Source organism: Temnothorax nylanderi, unplaced genomic scaffold (assembly GCF_030848795.1).
Source record: "Temnothorax nylanderi isolate EJ_2023f unplaced genomic scaffold, tnyl_v1.0 TNYL_tig0107_pilon, whole genome shotgun sequence".
NCBI classification, from domain to species: Eukaryota; Metazoa; Arthropoda; class Insecta; order Hymenoptera; family Formicidae; genus Temnothorax; species Temnothorax nylanderi.
This window is the reverse complement of record NW_027249169.1, coordinates 357,501-369,213: the sequence shown is the minus strand read 5'-3', so window position 1 is coordinate 369,213 and position 11,713 is coordinate 357,501. Positions and strand designations below refer to the sequence as shown.

The window sequence follows — 11,713 nt, the reverse complement described above, 5'->3', positions numbered from 1 at the left end:
ATCAATTTAGGTATTTGTATTTTTCATGGAAGCCGAGGAGACAACGGCTTCTAATATGTTAATAGGGCTACGTAAAGATTTATAATAAGACTGCTTTATTGTACCAGCAGCTAGATAAACCGAAGACAATTCCGAAGACAAGACCGAAAAGGTAATTGTTCTCGCGCGCGTAGGTATTCGCGGAGTCATGCCTACTATGACCAATTAATAAAGAACTTTAGCAAAGATAAATTATTTTTTCTTTTGTCTAGGCTTACACTTTATATATATTTGGAATATTATGTTAAAATACTAATCTCTTAAGTAATAGCAAAATTTGAAGTTGACAAGACAATAGCGAAAATGAAAATATGTTGTTGAGCAACGCAGACGTGTGGCGTTAGATAAATTTTAAGGTCACGTCCGATTACAACACTCGAAACGTCAATCAAAAGTAATTGAATATACCAATCTGTGGCATCTCTAGATAGACACAACCGATTATTAGATATACGTATCGCGTAACATCGGCCGGTTGACAAGCGAGCCTCACCGCTTGTGCTTCATAAATCAAAAACTCATCGTGCCAGACTTTCTTTCTATCGCTCGTAATAGAACCAGATTACGGCGAGTCGAGAAAAATGGAGAAGCGTTATAGGATCGCTAGGAAACGACGCTATTTGGAAACATTAGTGAAAGGATCTCCTTCTCTCTCTCTCTCTCTCTCTCTCTCTCTCTCTCTCTCTCTCTCTCTCTCTCTCTCTCTCTCTCTCTCTCTCTCTCTCTCTCTCTCTCTCTCTCTCTCTCTCTCTCTCTCTCTCTCTCTCTCTCTCCTTTCTCGACATCATCGTGAATCGTAGCGCGAAACAGGCAGGGAGAGACAGGGTAGAGAAAGAGAGAGTGAAAAAAGAGAGAAAGGCAAAGAGAGGGAACGCAACGGGACTCGATAAATCAAGGCATCAATCGCGTTGTGATAAATGTGTCTTCGGCCCGAGGCTACGTCGAAGATTTTAGAAGCCGAAGAAATCGATCTCCCGGGCAAATCGACCTGCTCGCATTTTTACCGTTCGACGTCAGACGTCGGGGATAGAAAAAGAAAATATAGATGAAGTAGGAACACCTGCCAGATATGTAAGATGTGTCTATCAGATTTTTACGATCCCGTATTATGGATCATTCAGTCGAGCCTTTCTCTCTGTCTCTCTCTTCCTCTCGTTTTATGCCCTGTTTCTAAATGCTTCACCGTTTCACTCTGGCACGTGCTTCGGACTCCGTAGCGCCCGCTAATTGACAGAATTTTATTAATGGATCGCGATCATACGCGCAGTTAATTTTGCTTGGATTTTTTCCGTCTCGCTCGTCAGCGAATAGGATACCGTAAGTTCTTCCGCGATGTAATGAAGTAACGATATCTGTAACAATTCGAAAGGTCTGTTTGAACAACTTGTCGGTTAAATATAAACATGCTGTCAATTAGTTCACGTCTTAAAGAAACATAAGGTAAATAAACCGAAGACAATTCCAAAAACGTAATTTTGGCACGCGTATCCGCGAAGCTATGCTTGTGACCAATTAATAAGTTAATAATCAATTAATAACCAATTTAGTAAAGATAAATTCTTTTCTTTTGTCTCGGCCTACGCAAAATAGAAACGATACAATAGGAAAGAAGAAATAGGAAATATTTTGAATGTGTATAATCATGAATATTGATTGTTACGGTACATACTACATTTAGATTGCTGGAATACAGATATGAAATTTAAAATGTAAACATGATGGAAAAATTAATTCAACACATGTAATTTCATAAGTCATGAACGCAAGGAATATTTCACATTTTTTATCTTCCGTTTTACCATTCTGTCATGTTTATTTGCTAGCTCCAATAATTATCGACACGTCCCCGGCGTTCCCGCACGGAATATTCCGTTTCTGAAGAAAGAAAAATAATGTTTTTTGTTTGTTATATACTGCAGAGAGATCGCCGTGATAAGTCGATTCGTCGGCTGAAAGTGACGCAGCTATGTCGAGATCACTGCTTTCCGCGTGTTCTTGCAAGCATTGATGTCTCTATCCGCGCATGGCGAGAAGGCGAGTATATTTTATCTCCAATCGCCACGTGCTACCGAGCTAAACGTAGAAACGCGAGAAGCTTTTATTATGTATATCGCAAACATATCTCACTGTGCCTATATACATATTTGTTGATTTTTCCAACAGTACTAATAGAGAAATGTAAAATATATAATCAAATCAAAGTTAAAAACGATTAAAAATCAAATTTAGAGAAATGTAAATCTAAAGAAACGTTTTTCTCTGTGTATATGTAATACATTACACGTACACAGAGTAAGTTTATGGGACAAATCAAATATATTTCTTAATAGTAGAACAAATAGATAAACTGCAAGTTATTATATTTTATTATGTGAATATTTTTATACAATGTGGATAAAGCATATTTAATCGGGTATTAAATGTGATATCGGATAACAATTTCAGCTCACTGACATAATCGGATAACTTTTCATCAGATGTCACTCGATTTCATCGGTTATTATATTTTGTCAAAAATTTTTTTGATTGAATATAACGTATTGCATTGGATGTTAAGCTTGGTCAGATAAAATAGTTTTAAAGTTGCTGGACATTTTTCTCAGTGCATGTTAAATTTACTCATGAGCTTTAAATATGCAAACACGATCTGGAAAATCTCTCACCGTCGCAGATATAAGCAATTAATGCAATGATTTAATGGGCTCCATCACCGAGTCGTAAACATATCTACATATATCTCGATGGAGATCGCGATCGTTTAGCGATCGATGGCTCTGTCTGTGTACCGTTGCGCTTGGACTGATCCAGTTACAAACCAGAAACTCTAATCCGCTCTTCGGTTGTCCACTTCGGCGAAAGAGAAATCTGCACGTTGTGCCATCAGCGCGGCCGAGAGGGCGAGGCGGAAAAAGAGCGGACGAGCGCAAAAATATCGCTCGTCCGACGATAATAGTGAAAAGCGTTAATTATGGGCGTTAAGAGGGATTCCTTGAGACTTGGGTTTCGAAGTCGAAAGTACGCGCGGCGCGACACCGATCGCGGCGGTCGATTTTTCTGTATTGTCGCTTGCTGTCGCCGTCGCTGCCTCGCACGCAAGAAAGTGATAGTAGTAGAACGTGTGTGTTGTCCGGCGAGAGATGCGGTCGATTAAGCTCGATTTACATGTACTTTCCCTTGTTCCCCGTAATAATACTCCGCGAGGAGAAACTTTCGCGCGACTCGAGTGCGGACGCATCCTCGGGCGACGCCCTGTCGAATTTAAGAAGATGAGAACCTGGCGATCTGTGCTTGGATCGGGTTGTTTAAACTTTTTGGTAACATGTTATAGCGAAGGAATCGATATCATTTTTAAGCGCATTGCTATAATACTATATCAAAATATGGTACACTAGCTTGATACCCGTGTTTCACTACGGTATGTAACTACTTTAAATGAAAAACCAAGTCGATATCTCATCGGGCCTAAGAGATATTAAGAAATCCATGAAAATAATCCCTTAATTCTTAGTGGGTGCTTACGTCATGGAAAGAATATACTCCCCGAATTTCATGTTTCTAGGTTTAGGGGTTTGGGCTGGGCGTTGATGAGTCAGTCAGTCAGTCAATCAGGACATTTGTTTTTATGTACATAGAATATAGATAGATAAAGATAGATAGGTTAATTCGAAAATTCAAAGCTTGTAAATTGTTTTTATTTAAAAAAATTTTGTACATTTAGTTATTTGATATAAAAATCGAAGATTTATAATCTAAATATTAAATTTAACTTTTATTAAAAAATAGTGCGCAATGGAATAATCCAGAAATAAAATATATTATCGATTCTAATGCAGCGCATTCTCCGATCGGCTTGATTAAATTTGTTTTAAAAATCTCGGATTTTTTTCTGCGCCGAGCGGAGTTTCTCCGAGCGGCCGAGAGTGAGTAATGTCCACGGGAAATGGTAGCCGGTTACGCGGAACGGGAGGAGAAATAAGAAGAGCGAAAGAAAGAGGAGCGCGGTTGGCGAGGACTGACGTCTGTTACGTGAATCAACCGGGACTGACGTTTCTCGAGATCTCCCGAGATGTTGGTAGCCGCGATCCAGTTTTCGGTTTCTAGAAAGTCGGGATGAGCCCGGGCGTGGTTTGTATCTCTTTCCCGCTCAGTCCGCTCACCCTGTCCTGTTCTTTCTCTCGCTACGTCGTCCTTGCTGGTATGATTTCTCTGCCGACATTCACCTACGTGTACGATAAGTGCTTCTCCAGGGCCGCATGCATCTTGATATTGCGCGATACTCTATTGAATTCATCTCTCGATACGAATGCTCTTTATCATTTTATTATATACAATACGGTAAAGTTTTTCTATCTATCAGAATAAATGAGATTCGGGTAGAAATAATTTAAAAAAAATTATATACAAATGTCACATTTTGTCTATAAATATTTAAATCTCTTCGGTTTTTTACATATGTTTTATATATAAGAATCTACACATACACGCATATACAAACACAATCTTTAGCATTTAATTTATTGTAATATTCCACGAGCCACGCTTATTTTTTTATCAATCTATGATAAGTAGGTGCCGTCCCACAGTACCAATATAAGATCGGGCTTTTGCGAATCGCAGGCAGGTGACGATTATTTTCACTTTAATTAATTCCCGCGTGTGTAACATACCATAAACGATGGTCATGTAACGCATATTTATTCACTACTTGTTATCCAAAAGAGACATCCCTGGTCGCTTGTCGAGCACGAAGACGATTTTAATCGGCCGTTTTTTCTCGCGTGACGTAATTCCTCTTTCTTCGTTCGCAAAGAAAAAAAGAGAGCCGAGCGGGACCAAAAGAAGGAAGCGCCAATTTTCTTCGCGTGCATAATAGGCGGATCTTAATGCACTTCGCGGCAGCGAAATCTTCATTGAATCACTCCCCTTCAACATCCTTAGATTACTGAAGTATTGTGCGATCTTAATTTCCGCGTTGCGATTTGTCGCTATTTTTTTTCTTCTTTTTGCAAATGCAATGTCCGCTTCGGTCACAACATTATTAAATTACTTATAATTTGCAGGAACTTTAAATAATATTTAAATAATATTTTTATACTATTCAAATAACACTCAAGTAATATTTCTCAGAATAATAAATAAATTTAATAAATAAGCGTGCCTTTCATGCTTTTCAAGATGTCTTTGAGAAAGATTCATATTTCGCACAAGCGCGCGATATATTCACGCGCATGTGCTCGTAAGTACTTGCTTCGAAATTTACAGTGCGTTCAACGAATTCGTCACTCGTTATCCTAACGACATGAGTTGCTTGGTCGCGTTGTCGGATCGCGCGCGAGATTTCAATCGGCCGTTTTTTTTCGGCTGACACAATTTCTCTCTGCAGTCTCTCTTCCGTCTACGCTCTAAGGATGTCGCGGGGGGGGGGGGGGGGGGAGTTAAGGAAGGGAAAAAAATAAGAGTATCATCGATCCACGCGGCCGCGTGTCCTTCCTCGCTCTCCACGCGTGGGACCCGCGTATGGGGCCCGCGATCGCTCCTACCGATAAGCCAACCAAGAAGTGCCGGTATTTAATTACGACGCGCGCCGCTTTAAACACAACCTTGTCGGAGATAAAGTGCGCCATACGTCGCTAAATTGATACATTGCGCGACGCGAAAATATTACTCGCCGTGTGCGACACAGTCACGAAATTTCTTGTGGTAGTTTTGGGCGCATTTGAATATTCTCGTGACTCCCCTGCCCCCCAAGAAATAAATAGAATTTTTAAAACGACTCTATAAATCATCTCAGATTCTAACTGCAACTAAGATGAACATGATGTCAGAACTATATGACTTCCATCGGCGCAGTATTGAAATACAGTAAGTACACAGTAAAAAATAATACGTAATTTTAACATTTTTTACATGTCCCTTGTTGACAAATTAGAAATGTTAATTAATTGACATTATACTTTACATTTATATGTTAATTTTACATTGAAATAATAATCAAATCTTGGTAACACAAGAAAATTTTAACATCTGGACCGCTATGTACACACGATTTTTTACTGTGTATGAGTATCACAATTGAATTGTGACATTCAAAACGCCCAAGCTCCCCAAGCTTGACGACCAATTTCAAATTTAATGTCTCCTCCGAAAGATAGCCCAGTTTCTCCGCACGAGCCCCACTCGTGCGGGGGGTGCAGTTTGGAATATAAAAATTCCTGTGATCAGGTGGACTCGAACCCGGTTCCTCGGAGTTACGAGTCTGGCGCTTTACCACAAGACCACACTGCCACCCAAGGAAGATACATACATAATTATTTTGATATTATAATATTCTTGCAAACAAATGTTTTTCTGAATGTGAACGCGGGCGCAGATTTTTTTTAAAAAGTGCATAAATATCGGCATAAATTTTTCAAAGGTTTCAAGAATTCTATTCCAACTATATTTTTACTTATTTAAGTTCTTTAAAATATTAAAGCAAATGTATTGATATTTTTAATATTTTTCTGAAGATTTCAGAAAAATGCTTCTGATTTAAATTAAATTAAATTAATTAAATTAATTAAATTTTTTCGAATTTTTATAAAGTTCTTTGAGTGATAGAAATTATATGTCTGTTATACGAGATAACACTGACATAAAAGAATATTCAATAACGATATATCGTAAAAAATATTTTAAACCGTTAAATTAAAATATCACAATTCTTTTGATTTGTAATGAGTATTAATTGATAGAGAGGAAAGAGAGAGTTTTTTTATTTCATAAAACGTGTACTCAGAAGAGTACACTTTAACCGCATGTTCCTCTTCTCATGAGAAGTCACAGAAGGGTGCAAGCGCGTTTTTTTCGCACTCGCTACTGGCGCTCATGTTACCGAGATTCTTGTCCAATTACCTTATTACTATATTACTAGAAATGCGTATCGACTCTTTATAAGCTTGGGAAATACAGCGTGTAACGACGCGCGTAATGCGAAAAACTGCTCGGCTCCAAAGAAATGTATTCATTACGCTGAAAGAGAGCGAGGTACAAGCAAATAGTTTCCCTCCGCTCCATCCCGCGTCTGTCTCATTATCGTGTTAGTGGCGACGAGCGTTGCCCCTCTGGCTACATTATAAAGACCGGAGATATGACGTGGCGCGCGATCACGTAACGCGTAGAACGTCTTCTTCGTCGTAAAGAAAAATTGTTACTACGCGAAGTTTATCGGGCTCATTAGCCGCTATGATTCATCGGAACGTGTGCGCGACGCATCGTTTAGCGTCTCTCGGTGAAAGGATGTAAACAAAGGATACAAAGGAGATACGCACGCGGATCGCGAATCATTTTACCGCTATTAAAGCCGAGAACAAATTGAGAATATCTTCCAGCGAATAATCGCAAAAACCACTCGTAATTTTACGTAACCAATTTTAATTCTTAGAATATTTGTGGCGCTAACGTAAGAATCGTAAGATAAATCTATTATACATTACAACATAGAGTTTCAAAAATTGACTGAAATTTTTAGTAAATCCTCAGTATTTGAAGATATTTTTTATGATGCGTTTTAAACAGAAGAAAATGTTACCGACTCAGAAATATATATACGAAAGGAATATATTGTTAAAGGACTGTAGATGAGACTGTGATGACTTTAAAGAAGAATGTATCACTCTTTACGAAGATCAACCTGAATACTTTCAAAGGGAAGGCCACCGCTTCCGATGTCTTCGTTTTGAGTCCGCGGCCTGATTAATGCGTCCACAACGAGTAACAGGTAGTAAATAATCCGCGAAGTGGGAACGCATGGTGAAAGGTCGCGATGTGCTTTCAAAGACGCCACGCATCGAAGTCGGTGCGTAGTGTTTCAGCTTTTAAACGTCGCTTTCTCAGTTCGGTTGGCAGTCGTCGGTCATTATTTATGGATCTCGCGCGCACGCTATAAAGCGCAGCGCGGCGCAGCGTGGCGCAGCACCGTGCCGCGCCGCGAGAATTAATTCGCCGACAACATTACGTCGAGAGGTACGCGCGCGTGCATCCGCCGATAATCCGACGATTATTATTTATGATTCCGCTTGGCATCGCGACGTAAAAGGCTGAATGCTGTCCCGGGTTGTACGCGGGAGCCGACATGTGCGGCGCCCACGCGCGTCCCCTCCTCTGGTTCGTTCCTTCATAGACATCATCGTAGCCGGTAGTCTTGCCAATAACGCGTGCAAACGTCGGCATTGTCATTCGGTATAGGTCTGCCCATAAATACGCTCCTCCTTCGGTGACGATTTATCTCTCTCGGAGGATCCCGCGTCACTCGCACCGCAGATCGAGACTCGACTTTTTGCACGCAATCGATCTTCCTTCGTATGGCGATCGTTTTTCTCGATCGAATCGCTCAGAGGCGACTGTTTTGTCGAAAAGATATTTCTCTATACGGTTGGCATGATAACGCGATTTTATAAGATTTTTTACGATTTAGACATAACTTGTTCAAGAACGCGCAATGGACAAAATATTCATAATTAACAGATTTATGATTTTACAATTATAACGGTTATAAACAGTCTGAAGATCTGCAGATCTATGGACTCAACAAATTGTACATATGTCTACAGATCTGTGTAGTTATCATTTTTAATACATTTTTATAAAATATATTAATAGATATTTTAATACAATGATTTTTTCAATATAGCTAGAAATTGAGGTAATAAATAATAAGATATAAGTGCACCTTTATCGCAATGACAAACACATTAATTTTAGTAATTGATCATTTACGATTGCACGTATACCCTCAAGCGTATTCTCCGATACAGTTAATAGAGTGCCATTTAATAGGCAGTTAAAAGTCTTGTATCTTTTTTATGTGTCCCGGTCTTGGCGAGATTTGTAGATGTTCCATCGTGTTAGAATGAATTATTTACGCGTTGTATTGCGGAGGATTCTTTTTTCTATGAAAGTAAATTAATGGCTCTTTAATTCACTAGCTGACGTTACGCGTAAACCGACAGTTGAGAGACAGCGCGAGATCGCAGTCAATCCGTGTAAATCGGTTCTAATCGCGCGGCCACTTCTTGGAAGTGGAAACCGGCAGGCTCTCTCGGGTCAGACACGTTTGGAAGTAACTTGCCTACTTTTACGCGAGGCATTTCACAGTATATCCTCCAAACATTTCCATGTAACGCGAGTATTTTTCTTTTCTCACTCCGCTTTTTGTCTCTCCGATGTTATCTCAATAGGAAATTAAAACCCACCTTTCCGAATCGATTAACGCGAAAACAATCTTCCTTAATTGAGGAGTCAAATGGCAGCTAAGCAATAAGATGATATTGTGACTTGTTGAAAAACATTTCGAATTTCATGGTTCATCACGTCTCGCGGAGACTTCGCAACCGATCGCGATCATTAATCTTCGGGATCTGTCGTCTCATTTACTCGGAAGCGCGCTCGTGAAGCGCATCAACGGTCTTATCGACTAATAAGGCTATCTGTTTGAAATAAGTACGTTGCTTCAACTGAGCGATTATTTATCGCGAAAAGGTTTCGAATATCGACGCTCTCGCAGGACTGCTTCTTACGTTGTGATAAAAAAACAGGGGACATACGTGTTCAATAATAAGACGAAGGAGGACAAATCAAATATACGCAGACACTTATATTACTAAAATCCGTGGTATATCAATGTTAATTAAAAGATGAATGATGATGAAATATGTCTTTTTTTCGCATTATTAGTTACAGTTTTGACTATCAATCATCGGGAATGGACTACCAATCACCACCAAACGACCACCAAACGAATGGTAATAGTTATTATTGGATTTTCAGTAGTGGGGGGGGCCAACTTCACACAGCTGGTAACATCAAAAGACGATCGGCAGCGCGCCCCTCGCCGCGGTCGCCGCGTCGCGATATACTATTGAATAGCTGATCTTTATCTTAGAGAGCGCGCTCGTTTTCAAACACTATCTCTCTCGCTTCTTCGAGCTGAGACGGAAGACGGAAGAATTAAGATTCACTAGATTGGTTATACTTTTATATACAGTCGGTGACTCTAATAGGGTCAAAAATTGGTATAATCGATCAAGTGATTATTATTGACACTGTCATTAAGAGTGTTCAAATATCCTTTCTCGCGCTATTTTCGAGAAACGCCAAGACGTTCACGTTCGCGACGAATTGCGAGGTACATCGAAAGTATAGCCGGCAATTTATTATCATCTCGCAAAAACTGTCGGGAAATGTTGCGTAATCGGTATACAATTCCGTCACTGTTACATCGAGATCGGTTGTTTCAGAATTGAGCAACGTGACGGTGTTCGGATCTGCCCAAGCGAAACTAACTTCCACCTCGTAGTTTTTTTACTTGCTTTTCCGGCCCGGCGAACCCGACAATTGGCCGATAGCGTTCGCGGGGGTAGCGGCGGGAGCAAGAAAATCGATCGGCATTTCGGATTTGCCAACGATTTTAATGCGGGGATCGCGATCGCGCGGAGAACGACTCTTCACCGGGGATTTTCTTTTTTACGGCGTATCCGCGGAATTTTAAATCGTTCAGATGCGCGGACATATCTTGGCAAGGCGCGCGGTATACTGTTCGATAGTTTTCTCTATGCGAGCACGCTGTGATTTAGTTAAATAGCGACTCGCTCCGGACGTTTCCTTATGAAACCGAGGTGTAAAGCGAGCCACTGGAATCCCGATCCGCGCTCTCACCGTAAAACTAACAACCCCGTCGAATTCCGCGTAACTCATAAGTGAAGCCGATTATATAAAAAGGACGATCACGATGTTAATCCCACCAATATCGCGCGAATCTTCAATAATTTTTACATGGTTATAGATTTTAAAGAGATTTAATTTGTTACTTTTATGGACCAGTTTCAAGATTAAAATTTGACGTGGATATTTGTATATTGTATAAATAGAGAAAAATGTTTATGTTATGGCGAACGGAAGAAATAACTCGGCGTATCGTATTACGATTTTAAATCGCCTCCTCGAGATTTCAATAAACTCGTGCGCGCGTCTCGCTTTTGCTCATTTAATTTGTTGCTCTCGTTTCGTGTCTCGTCTTGATTTTATTGAGATTTCACTTCTCTCTCGACGCAGATGTCGATCCGGCAATCGGACGGAATTTGCAGGACACTAAAATTGAAAGTTCTTACACTCTTAACGTATTTATTTTGAATAATATTAATTATAACATTTTCTATTATTTGTAGCAACTTTTCGTAAAATTTTTTGTGAGGGATAGAGACAATAATATTTATTTTTTAAATAAATGCAGTAATTTAACTGCTTTAAGTAATCCTGCTCAGTACGAGAGGAACCGCAGGTTCGGACATTTGGTTCACGCACTCGGTCGAGCGGCCGGTGGTGCGAAGCTACCATCCGTGGGATTATGCCTGAATGCCTCTAAGGCCGTATCCTCTCTAGTCAAAGGTGGCAATGATATCTCTAGGAGTCTCGTGAGTCGAAAGGCTCAAAACAATGTGACACACTACTAGGCACTACTTTTAACAAGTAGTTACCATATTACCTTATATAGAACTGTATTAAATCCAGCTACATCACAAAATATATTTTCTAGTATAAGTATTTTATTGTGTTCGCATATATTTGTACAAATTCTTATGCAGACGGATATGTAAATATTCAGGTGCTATAGATATCTGCCTCGTTTCGCTTATAA

At 39.8% G+C, this 11,713-nt stretch overlaps 1 protein-coding gene across 1 annotated transcript in view; it reads right to left on the bottom strand.

Moving 5' to 3' along the window:
* Positions 1–11,713, bottom strand: part of LOC139775876 (uncharacterized) — a 34,454-nt gene that overhangs the window by 11,330 nt on the left and 11,411 nt on the right. The window lies entirely within an intron of this gene.